General features: G+C 41.3%; 1 protein-coding gene across 18 annotated transcripts in view; it reads right to left on the bottom strand.

The window, feature by feature from the left end:
* Nucleotides 1-13,350, bottom strand: part of LOC138060863 (E3 ubiquitin-protein ligase NEDD4-like) — a 214,196-nt gene that overhangs the window by 61,859 nt on the left and 138,987 nt on the right. The gene's annotated exons all lie outside the window — the stretch shown is intronic.

The following is a 13,350-nucleotide window of genomic DNA, read 5'->3' as shown; positions in this document are numbered from 1 at the left end:
ACGTGGACGTGGTTATACCAACATGCAGGCCACAGAGTCACCACAAATTCACTTATGCAAGTTATATCTATATAAAGATGATGAATACTACTTTGCTGTATTTATTTGAATAAAAAGAAGAGATGAAAGTTCTTCACCATCAGTTTGATCACAGTTGGAGGGTCTGGAAAAAGTCACTTAATACACCTTGTCCCTCATCTTCAACCCCAGGGGACGTGCACAGAAACAGTCATCCAAACATGCACCGGTTGTCAGTCTACCCTCAAGACTGGTAGGTTCACATAAGAACGAAACGGTAAAGCCTTTCGGGCAGGTAATATAGTTTTGTGTTTGTGTGATAAAATTACGAGTATTAAACACCTGAAAAGATCAAGCCCCTCAATACCATTTTTATCTGTTTACATCAGAGATTCAACAGTGACCAATACCATCTGAGAAGTCAAAATCTGCACTAAACTGTCAATGGCGATGACCACTGAATTAAGAAATTCAAAGGAAGAAATTCCTTTGTTGAGGAGCTCCTATTGTTGAAACCAACAGCTTCAGCTGCAAAGGAGATACCTTCTAGCAACAGCAGCTCCAGGAAAGGCATTCACAATTTTTATTGTCAGTGTGAATGCCATCTTGCAGGAATATAGTCGATTTTAATGCTATTTATAGGTTTAAAATGATGTTAAATATACTAATGAAGGACAAACGCTCTTCGAGAACAATGTTTACAATAAGAGCAACAAAAAACGTCAACTTCTTGCAGATATGCTTTTTTAAATCTAGTGGATCATCTAATCCTGCCCATGTTCTTAACAATGTTCTGCAAGAGAAATAATGGTACTATTAGAGATTGACTTTGTGTTCAGAACAAAAGACCTATTCCCACTGAAAATACAGTACTACAGGCAAAAGTGAAGTGCCTTATGGAAGTCTCAGCAACATGCAGAACTAATCAGCACTCAACTGGTGAGCTGAATGCAAGAAATGTAAGAGCTCATTACTAGCTTCCATAGTCATCTCGCCCTCAAAAATACATGCATTTAGCTTTATGATTGAACTGCTTACAAAGCAGCACTAGATATCTAAAAATTATTTCTTAGCAAACTATTTTCTTAAATCAATTCTACTTTATTTTTAAAAGCAACTAGAAAATAAACGAGTCACACTTTTGATACCTTAAATGTGACAATAAAATGCAACTCCATGCTTCTGGAATACCGCTTGCATATTACTGTTCTACTGTAAACAGCTTCCAACAAAACTGATGGCCTGAACAATTCCAATTCCAAAATTCAAAGCAGAAATCTACTGCTTTTGTTTACCTTGCATATGTCAAGGGCAACGTGTGCTATCTACAGCAGTAATCTGGAAAAACCAAGTCAGTTCGAATGCCAGTAGGGTTCTGCATCTCACAAGGGTCTCTCGGATGCGAGTTGCAGCAAAGCATTCTTTCAAAACACGCTGGTGTTAGCAAAATCAGAGCAGTTACATAAGCATCCTATCTGAATAAAGGCAATATTAACAAGCTGTAATACAGCTAAGGTGCACACCATGCAAAGTATAATCCAGAAAACAGGTAAATCTCTTCCATCAGGCAGGTCAATTAAAACCCAGAAGGTTTGGACACCCCTCCCAGGATCTGCTTCGGATTTTTAGAGCTCTGGACAAACCCAGCAGGTTATTGAATCCGGGTCTCCCACTGTTTCCATCTTCCTTTGTCAACTGCTTTGAGCTCCACGGATGTAAAGCACTACTGTGGATTTGTTTTCAAACTGCCCACCTGAATGCAGAAAATCTACTGACGTGCAGACTACAGAGAAAACCTGACCCTCCTTGTCCTTCAGTGATGCAATTAGTCCAATCAGATTTGCACCAGTTCTGTAGTATACAGCAAGCTCAAAGAGCTTCCCAACAGATTGACTGGCTTTAATAGACTGTATTAATCATGTAAAATCTTTAGAAAAAGGTGACAAGTATAACAGGACTGATGCTCCCAACACTTCTGTGCGGAAAGTTAAAAGATTTTTAGTTGTGGTAAATTAAAATATCTTACATCTCCACAGAAGGGCTAACAAGGAAAGCTTCCAGCAGGAGGAAAAAAACAATAATCAAACAAGATTTCTCAATAGCTCTCCTGTAGAGTTCGAAAGCCGTCTCCAAAGCTGCTCCAACCACCTGAACACCACGCTCCTTCGGAACCGCAACGGCGTTGCCTTGGCCTATCGTGTCCGCTTACTACATCAGCACAAGCGCACATCCTCTGATTTCTGACATTTCTTACGGCTATTTTTGAGGACTTAACAATGTTTGCCACTTCATCTTTTTACTTGCTGCCAATTAAATCATCTAGCCTAGAAAAATCATACACAGATCAATCCTGCATTTTCAGGCCCCTATATAGAGCATAAGACTGTACACTTCACTCAAGAAGCCAGAACGTTAATCAAATGAACTCTGGTAACGTTAGGTTATCCTATTTCTCCATCAGAGCTTTACCTTTATTACTGGGTATTTAAAGTGCTATTCATAACCCCATCAACTGAATTCCATACACATTTTTCAGTCACCAAGGTGGGAGAATAAAGAAAACTAGATTCGCACTTGGTATTCATTAATCTTCTAAGATACTAATTTTCAAAAAAAAATATATTGCGTTCATCAAAAATCAATTGTCTGTCCGGGAAAAAAAATTCTCCCAGATACTGTTTATGATACAGGATATCAGCCCTAGTGATTCCCAAATAACCTGCTGCTTATTTATAACCACACTATGCACAGAATTCCAGGAAGTGCATACTGCTGCTCTAAAGCCAAGTTTACATATTTGTCATAGCAGGGCATTAAGTTTAATATTAAAATCCATATTTTGTATGGTAGCACCATAAGAATGCTATTTTTGCTACAAAGATAGCATAAAGATCGCCAAAGCACGGACGCATGCTACTGTGCTGCATGCCCACACAGCAACATGAAAAGAATACCTGCACCAAAGGGCCTACACTCTTTCTATCTTTAAACAGAAATACCTAACAGATTTTTGATTATGGAAGTTTGATTAGTAATCTTCTTCCTAGCAACTATCAGAAAAACCTGGCAACACGCATTGCTTTTAGAGAATTTAACAATTTCTCCCTTAATATTGGCAAATACCAAGCACCCTCCGCCTCCCACTTCAGCAGAATTACTCAAATAGCAACTACTCATTGAAAAACCTATCTATTTCCAGATCTGTTTATGCAGCTTTTGGCTCAAGAACAGCCCAGCTCACGGAAAGGGAAAAGTCTCAGGTTGGTCAGACACGGAAGCGCGACCAGGGCCGGACGGGGTGTCACGGCGCGCGCGGGGAAGGGTCCCGCGGCTGGAGGGGCAGACTACCGACTGGCGCAGGCAGCCGGGACGAGGAGACGACTCTACGCGCTTCCCTCCGGGGTTTTCACAGCAGGCCCATACAGGCTTGTGCTGCAGAGATGACTTGCGAGTACCCAGCCGGATGCACCTGACGCATGCCGCGAGTAAAGACGCTTGTACGTGCGCCACAGCCCTGACTTGGACGCAGCCCCGAGGCCCCGGAGCTGCTGCACCCACCTGGACTCGCTGACTTTGCCGGGATTTCCAGCGGCTCCGCAGCCTGGCGGCGGCCACAGCCACAACTGCAACCGGGCTACGACAACTGTGCAAATTCCAGGTGGACACTGAAAGTCTTCACTTCTACCTAGACCAAGTTTTCAGAAGTAAAAAGTAAAAGCAGCCTTACAAGGAAACCGGGGTGGCTGTGGTGCAGGGTGGAACCAGCCATTAGCAAGCCCTTAGCTCTGTCCTCCCTCTGCCCGTCAGCTGCAGCGACAGCTTAAACAAATTATTTCCTTGGCTACTTCAATCCTAGGGGGAACACGGTCGTCTTCACCAGACCTGAGGTCCTTGCGCGGGCGAATCCTTCTGCTACACTTTTGACTACAAACATACATTTACAAGAAGAATTATTTTGGTTTCTGCTTATCCACGCTTAGCATTTGGGAACATTTTTGTTTTGTAAAAGGAACTGTGCCCTATAGACCTCCAACATTTCTAACATTTAGGCACTGAGTTTCTGATTACTAAACAAATATTCCTAATTATTGTTATTTTTAGACAAAGCAGTTTATCTACAGACATTACTGTTCTCAACCATCATTTTAACCTCCAAATTCAGCAATTCAGTAAACTATGGATGCTATAATTTCATTTGTTATAAAGTGCAAATGCTACTGACTCTAGTTTGCAAGAAAAATAAATTTCATACACAAGTTAAGAATATCACGAAAAGAGCTCAACACAACTAACGAAAGGATTGTGGCACATTTTCATCCACTGTGGCTGCCAAACAGCAATGGGACTAGAAGTTTTGGGGACAATGTAAAAATGGAGCAAGGTACAGAACTGAAATGCCACTGTCGCTAGATTACGCACAGTAACCTTCTGCTGTGCCAAAATTTCCTTGACACTGAACAGAGCTAAATAGTTAAAATAGCAAAAAATACTAGAAACAAGAGCTAATATGCATGACCATTTTATGCATTTCTCACTGTAGACTACGACTATCTAACAAAATACCAACAGCATTTAAACACGAAAGTACTGGGAAAGTGTATGATGGTAAGATGTTCAGAGCTATCATCTACCTATGATATCTGTCTTCAATCTCTCCTTATGTATCCATTTATCAAATTCCTAATCATCACTACTTTAAGTTTACTAATTATCTTCAAAGTTACATTTTCCTGGCATAAGCTCAAAAACTAACAAAGTAATGAAGTTCAATTAAAAAATAGCCATGCAGAGAGCCCCCATTTTCTTGTCTTGGGGTCTGAGCTTCCAGATAAGTCACCTCACAGGACACATCAACCTTTTCCTTACTTTATCATGTATTATGTTTCCAATGACTTATTTTTCACATTTCTTCTATGATTACGTCTATTCCAAGAATCTCCTTCTCACTAAATTTAAAAAGTGCGGACACACAAGCCTGCCTGTTTAGCTGTATATTACGCCACGAACTCTTGTTCATATTTTAATCTTTTTTTAAGGTTATTCAGTAGTCCACTTTTAACAGTGAAGAAACAGCATGCAGGTGATTATCAGCCTACAACTTAAAACAGATTTTTACTTTTCTTCATTATCCTCCGGGCAGTTTTATCCAATGATATCCATGGAAGTCAAGAATAAAGCTATGAGGAAAATATATATCCTTCACTTATTTTGAATGATTATATTTGCTAATGTTCAATATCGCATTACAAAAGATGTATCACGACAGCGAAGTATGATTTATAGTTCATAAACGTTCATAGCTTTTAGCTTTACCCTCCTGGTGTTTACAAAGTCCTTGAAGTATTTGTTTCGTTACGCAGACCCTGGACCGGGGGTCAGTCAGGAGACAGCAGCTCTCGCGATGTCTTGCTCTCCTCCGAAGGGAGCACTGCTCCGCTAACACACGCGCACAAGCAGTCAAGAACTACATACATCCAGGATTTCCTACAAGACCATTAGAATTGGCTGAGTTTGACAAGTGGAAGGTAAAAAATCCCCCAAAACAAAAAAAACCCATGTTTTAAGAGTTGTTCCAAACACGCCTTTCATCTCTACGCTCAGTCGCTTCCTCAAGCGGTGGCCGGTGAAATCATTTTCAATAGTAACAGGCTTTGGCAGAAGTGCCAAGCCGGAGAGATGTGATGAATCCTTATATAACGCGAATAAACTGTGTTCACAAAACCTTGATTTGCGCCCAGACTGCGCATATCAATAAGGAGCAATTTCTCCTCTCTGGTCTATTGTTTTTAAGATAACAGTTTGATAAACGATCGTCTTTTATCAGTAGCAGAGGCCTGGACTGCCTGGATCAGAAGCTCCTTTCCGGACCAGTTCCTCCACGTGTCACACACTGCACTCGGCCTTTCCAGCGCGACGGGGAGCAGAGCGCTCCAGCCCTGCGGGAACCTCCTCGGCGGGGGCCCCCCTCGCCGCTCCGCGCTGCTCCTGCCCTGCCACCAAACAGCCACCCTAGGGAGACTGCAGAGCTCGGCGAATAAACCCTAACTCCTCCGGTCTGTAACCCAACCCTCGGCCAGCACCGAGGTTTCCCCTGGGTTGCTCATCCAGCACCAGGTTTTTCCCTGTGTCTTCACTATCGCTTTGGAGTTGCTGGCGTTTTATTTCTATCCGTACCACAAGAGCATGAAAATACTCCAAACCCAGAGACATAGTCGAGGACTGGCAGAAGAAGGGGACAACACAGGAGGACAGGAAGGTATGTTTAGAGTTAGACCATGGAAAGCAAGATACCTTCAAGATGCTTTTCAGCATTATGATAAAGACTTTCTTATTTGTTTACTTTCAAATAATATTTATCAAACTTCTGATAATTTCAGCGTGCCAGTTACCAAGTAGAGTTATCAAATTATATTTTTTTAGATCTATTGACAGGGCGGTGATGACCATTAGTGGTCTTTTCCAGGTCGGTGCATAAACCTAGAGGAGGTTAAACAGGCCTTTAAACAACAACAAACAAACAAAACAAACCACACACATACAAAAGAAACACTAGACAGAAGGAAAAACTAGTTCACTGGAGAGATACTGCAGCCACCAGCCAAATTTTTACATTTTTAAAAGCAAACCTTAATGCCCGCCTGGAGCAGCCCTGGCCAGGCGCTGGTGCACATCAGGGCCGCGGTGCGGTGCGATGCAGTGCGGTGCAATATGGTGCAGTGTGGTGCAACACGCCTCCCCCCGGCCCTGCCCCAGCATCCCCGAGAGGCCCCTTCACAGCAATAAAAGCGACACTGGGATTTCTTATTTCCTCTTTCACACCCCAGGGCAATTTCAAATAGCTCTGCCTTCCTCTGTTCCAGCGATCACCTGCCAGACGTCAAGGCTTTATTTTAATGTATTTCCTTCTGAAGAGAACAAAGTCAGCGAAAAGATGAGCCCGCCCGCTTTGTAAGACGGAGACTCCCCTTTTGTACAGCGGCATGAAGTTTTATTTTTATTGCGTGCTCCATGCCATGAACCAAAGCGTGGTTATCACCATTCCTTTTAATTTGGATTTAAAGGACATAAACCCACTTTGGAATAAAGACATTTGAAGGCAACACAAAAGCTCATGGCTACTTGTGTTAGTAAGGGAATGTTATTTTTAAAAACTGGCAGTTACCGTATTCAGTTTTACTGAGGACGTACAATCTCATTACTTTTCATGCTCTCCTATTCTCCTGCTAGCTCTCTCAAACTGAAAGGCGACCGCCTCTCTTCTGTCTGCGTGGCGGAGACGAAATACTTCCTGTCTATTCAGAAAACATTAATCTGTCCAACCATCTAGCTTCTTTACATATCTATCTCGCAGAAAACCAATACTCCATTTCTCCTTCGTTTCTCTTCTGTGTGCTCAGAATAACCAGACAAGTTTGATATTGTCCACGCTCCATTTTCTTGGGTACGAGCTGCCCCATTACATCAACGCAGGCATTGCGTTGACACCTGGTCACGGCTACCCGATCCCAAGCGTAGACAAAATCTCAGATATCCAACAAATTACAGCGGGGAAAAAAGGATGCTTAGTATTACACCTGGTTGACGTTCATAAATCTCTTTTGTGTCCAACAAAAGGGAAATAAGGAGAAATAATCCCCTTTCAATTCTCATATTCCTTAAATCTAAAGTAAAATATAATCTAATACTAACTGCTTCCCTTCAATCTACAAGCCAAACTGGTCACTGAACACTATCCACTTCGTAAACAATACCAAAAACTGAGCAAGTCAAGGAGCTACTGCAATGGTCAGGAGCAAATTTAATAAAATCCAGTGCAAGAACAAACCAGCACAGGCCCTCCAAGCTCCCAGAAGTCAGGAAAGGTAGGAGGAAAATAACCACCCACTCTAGCCTGAAACTCGCAGATCTCCACCAACGGCAAAACCAAGATCTGCAGGCAGATACGCCGCCCATCGTGAGGAGGACTGCAGACGCATGGAGAGGGCCAACGGGAGGAAGGACGCAGCCCTCGAACAGCCAGCGGGGCACAGAGCTCAGGGAGCCGGCGCGGACTGCGACGGAGGCTTGGAAAAACCATCCACTGAAGAGTGATTCACTTCCCCCTTGGTGCCTTCTGTTCCCACCCATCCCACCGGCCCCCAAGCCCTCAGGAACTTCAAGCTTCCTCGAAGGCACATCGCGCCCAGCCCGCACGGGGGAACCGGACTGCGCTGAAACCTTCTCGCCTCCAGCAGGAAGGAATTCCCCAGGCAAGGTACTGCTGGAGCAGTACCAGCAGCAAGGCTCATGCACCTGGTATTTCTTGTCGTTTAGAAAGGCAACATTTAAAACGTGTGATGAGGGGATATATGCAAACACTACCTAAAATAAATGCCCTTACTAATATATGTTATCGCACTCTACCTAGTAAAACACATTTTTTAAAAAATCACAAGCATCCAGTGAAATATTTGAAAATGAAATATTTAAAAGCTTAAATTTATGCCTTTTCAAAAACTTCCATTTCATTGCAAAACCTTTTTCTGTCTAAAATTGGTGGAGAAAACAAGGAAATTTTTTATCACTTTATCATAAAGGTGTAATAATGTAATACTAGCTGTGTTCTGCATGCCAGTAAGTGTTCTAGTGCAGACTCACAGAGTGTAAATTAACTGAAGTCTTATTTGAACTTTTATCAATGTTGCTTTAGTATTTCTCACACAGGACGCCTTTCATTTTTAACAACAACAGAACAGTCTATGTTCCCCATAGGGTAACAAAGGAGCAACCAAAAGGATCTTTCCAATCTTCCATTTCTAAAATAAATACGGAGTGCTTGCAGAAGGAAGTTGAAAAGAAAGGAAATTCACGTCTTTGTAGCTAAGTTGAACAAATGAAGTAAATATTCTTTTCTTTAGAAATGACTAGCATAAGTCGTAACCGTTGGAATAAAATAAAGAGAATGGCTTGAAAGATTTAGAACAGAGTAAATATATGCATAATTTTGTTATGCAGCAGAGTTTGGCCATGTTTTGCCTACAGTACTGTTAGTGACCAATTTTAGAAGATAGCTATCATTAAAGGCAATGGCACAACAAAACACACCGTTATTATTAAGCATTATCAGTATTAAGTGACTTGAAAAGATGTAAGAAACAACAACAGAGCTACTTTAAAATTCTAATTTGTGTCAAACAACTTACAATGTGAAAAAAACATTCAGGGTAACATTCAGATGACAAGGTGACCCCCTCTAGCTAAACACATGCAAAAGTCAGCCTGCAACTTGATGTATATCCCAGCTCCAAAGCCAGGGATAAAGTCGCACCGTCCTATAAGCCCTTCATCTAGTAAAAAGTATGGACAGGAAAGCATCAATCAGTATCTTAGTACGAACCACCAAAAGTTAATTGAAATTTAGGAAGGTATATGTGCACCTTAATTCTACTTGATAGATGAGCATCTCACGCTGAACAATTCGTGGGTTCTTGCCTAATTTGTTATCTTTCTGCTGACTTGTTTACAAGAAAATTTATTTAGAAAAATGAACAGCATTACTCTAAAGCTACAGCATTTCACCCAGAAATATCACTCTGTGCATTTGGAGAAAAAAGCACTCTAAAGACACTAGAAAAGGACAACATCTATCTAAAGATTAGACTCCAGCTTTTTCACTGGCATCATTTTTGCCTTCCAAACTGTAGACACGCTGGTAACTAGACTGAATTTGTTTATTATTGGAAGAATATTTTTTTGAAATGGTGAGATTAATAACAAATGATAACGAAGAGTCACAAACATTTTGTAAACAGAGTAAGTGTCCTTCCATCTCAACACATGAATCATAATTAACTTATAAAAGCAAATCTACTTTACTGACACAAAACAGGAGTCATGTTTAAATAGAAAAAGCACGAATAAAGTACTGAATTGATCTTAATTTTGAAAAGTTCAGTTTATGTGTTTTTCAGAAGGGAAACGTCTACTCTAGCAGTCATAAGCCCTTACTAATTGAAAACCAAACTGATAACACATTTATAGAACAGTCTCTAATTCAGAGAGACAACCCTTCTAGAAGGGTTCTACTCAGTTTTCATGAGCACGAGAAATGTTCTGATCTGTCTGAAAAAGAAAAACACCAGAAATACAAGACTAGATACAGCAGCCTTTAGGAAAGGGAAGTTTCAAGTAAAGCCGGAAAACTACTGGGCGTGCATGAAGTCCTAGATAAGCAAGTGCCAATGAAAGTCTGGCTCCCTTATATTTTCTTACAAGATTTCTTCTTCCTGGAGTACTGCATTCGATTTTGGAATAAAAGACAAATATTACCTCAGATGTAGAGCTATTTGATCTTAATTCTTGAAGTATGCCTGAATGTCATAACCAGTATAAGGTAATACAGGACATGCACAGTAACCATTAGAAACAGAACAGGACAAGATATATGAGTAACAGCAGAGCATATGTGAGTAACCATTACAGGACACTTAAGCCAGCTTAGCTTCATGTCAGCCTAAATAGAAATTGTATGATCAGAAAATAACAGAGGTACAACACAGGTAGGTAAGGACTTTCCACAGGGAAATGGTTACATGTAATAATTTGAAGGGGCTTAAGGAAGACCGGACGGATCCTGCTGGTCAACAACTGGTTGCACTGCTGGGGTCTACAACAGCAATTCAGCTTTCATGACCATGGAGCCCTCCTTGAGGGCAGAGGACTGCTATGAAGACACAGAAAGCACCTGACCCAAGTGGGGCAAAAGCATCTTTGTCCACAGGCAGGGCAAGCTGGTGAGGAGAGCCTTAAATTAGGAAAAAAAGGGGATGGAGATGACGACCAACAATCAAGTGAGGAAGGGGTGGGCCAGGAGGGCAAGCAAAGGGTGCAAGGTGATGTGGACAGGAGAGACCTCGTGATCAACAGCACAGGGCTGAAGGGGGACCACCCCACGCGTATGCACATAAGTAAGGGAGTGTCGATGGGACAGCGTCATGGGGAAAGCTGTCAGGCCTTTTCTGGGAAACGAGCACCACCGGGTGCCTCTCGGAAGTGCCTGTACGCTAACGTGCGCAGCAAGGGGAGCAAACAGGAGGAAGTGGAGGTCTGTGCGCAGTTCTCACTGGGATCACGGAGACGTGGTGGGATAGCTCACACGACTGGAGCGTTGCTGTGGTTGGATACAGGAAGGACAGGCCGGGACGGCAAGGAGGGGAGTTGCCCTTTACATGAGAGAGCAGCGGGGACAGTCCTGGAGAGAAGAGAGGTTAGCAGAGTTGGTTGATTTTCAAGGGTCACCTCCTCCAAACTCAAAAATGATCCCTCCTGATGAGCAGGAAGTCAAGCAGAGGTGGTGGGAGGGCTGCATGGATGAACGAGGAGCTCCTGACTAAATCAGGCAGAAAAAGAAAGCGTCCAAGAGATGAAAGCAGGGACAAGTGACCCAGGAGGAATATGGAGACACTGTCTGAGCATGCAGGGATGGAAATGAAAAGGAAAGCCAAATCCTATCTGGGATTGAAAGTGGCAAGGGGCATGAAGGGCAACAAGAAAGACTTCTACAGGTACAGCAGCAGCAAAATGAAGATGAGGGAAAACGTGGGGCCTGCTGCTGAACGGGGCAGAGTTGCTGGTGAGAAAGAGACAGAAAAGGCCCCGGTGCTCCAAGCCTTCCTTACCTCGTTCTTTACGGGTAAGATTTGCCTCCAGCAACCCCAGGTCCCCGAGTTCACCATCTGTGAACAAGGCCTCCAACGTGGAGGTACAAGATGGCATTAGACAGGAGGAGAACAGGTGGATGTACAAGCAACTGAGCACCCACTTTTTCAGCGGCTGCAATCAAACCTAGGAATTATGGGTCTTGTACATGCTTGTGCTTTTAACAAACAAACACAGAACTGAAGGACTGGCCGCATTTTTTTATTTTAGCAGATAGGGGTCTACTAATGGTGCAACATTGTTAGAAGTGATTGATGTTTATAAACTGTGGATATAAAGGTGCAAAAATATAATAACTAATATTATCTAAATACTTAGCACAAGGCTATATAATTAGAGTCCAACTGGCACGAATTGACATGTCAATGATTTTAATGACTACTTGTCCTTATCTTCCACATAGTCCACACATGCTAATATTAGCATAGTAGTTGTATCAACAATGTCATATATGATCAAGGATAAACATATTTGGATGGGATACAAGAAAAGACACCCCTTGTGAAAGGTGGCTGCAAACAATGCGTTTAAACATTCTATACTTTTACAAGTTTAAAGCTCTACATGCTTTCATTTTTTGTCCTGCCTGTATTTAAAAAAAAGTTAATCTAGCCTTCCTATAAATCAGCCTTTCATTAACTCTGAGAACTTTCTCCTAAGAGATCTAATACCTATCTATTTATCTACCTATTTATTTTTAAAATCAACATGTAAAATATATTTCTATATTCAAACATTTATTTATACTCTAATTTTTGTATTTATTTCATGCTATACAGACCTGTAATTTATGCTTGTATTTGTTTATTGTATATTATAACTGCCATAACTATGAATAATGAATATGCGATTAATATAATTTTATACGAACGCGCACATAATCCCATCAGACAAGCAGGTAAATGCTGTCTGGGATCACTGACTATTCAGACTGACTGAAATACCCCATTTCATGCACTTTCAGGCACATATGTTTTGGTTTTAATATTCACATACTAGCGAAAGAACGTAGAGTTTTTTTCCCTTTAAATGTCACATTTTAGAAGAGAAGTTTCTCCAAAAAGATTTCGTTATTGTAAGAAAAAGAAAGCAACTTTCAGTCAAAATACTTAGCGTCTATGTAATTCTAATGCCACTGAAAACTTTGAATGCGTTTTTAGTCTCCAAATACGAGACAGCTACCAAGCGTTTGACATTAATATAAATGAGTGCACAGCAATACTCTTTCAAACACCGCTAGAGCAATTCTAAAGATATTTTAAACTATAATTGTAGAAGGTCTCCAGTGGAAGGTAAACTATATATTTTTATTACGTTGATATAGTATCAGATTTCTTCTGCTTTAACATAAAAGGTCATTTAAAAAGGTTAAGATGTGTTACTTTCAAAATATAAACTTATCACTTGTTTCAAAATCAGAAACGCTGGTAAGTGGATCATCTGTCATGCCTTGTTCAACCCAATCTGAGTTGCTGCACTTCAAAACATATTGGAAAGTATCATAATCTTAGTCACAATGCTGTTTTATTTCTTATTTGTCACAAAATATTTAATTAGTATATTTCTGAAAGAATATAGTTTGAACACTCATTCCAAGCATGCACGAAATGTTGCAGGCACCAGATCAACATCTGC

The sequence above is a fragment of the Struthio camelus genome, chromosome Z (assembly GCF_040807025.1).
Source record: "Struthio camelus isolate bStrCam1 chromosome Z, bStrCam1.hap1, whole genome shotgun sequence".
Taxonomy (NCBI): Eukaryota; Metazoa; Chordata; class Aves; order Struthioniformes; family Struthionidae; genus Struthio; species Struthio camelus.
The sequence above is the reverse complement of the archived record's forward strand: the minus strand, read 5'-3'. Positions and strand labels throughout refer to the sequence as shown.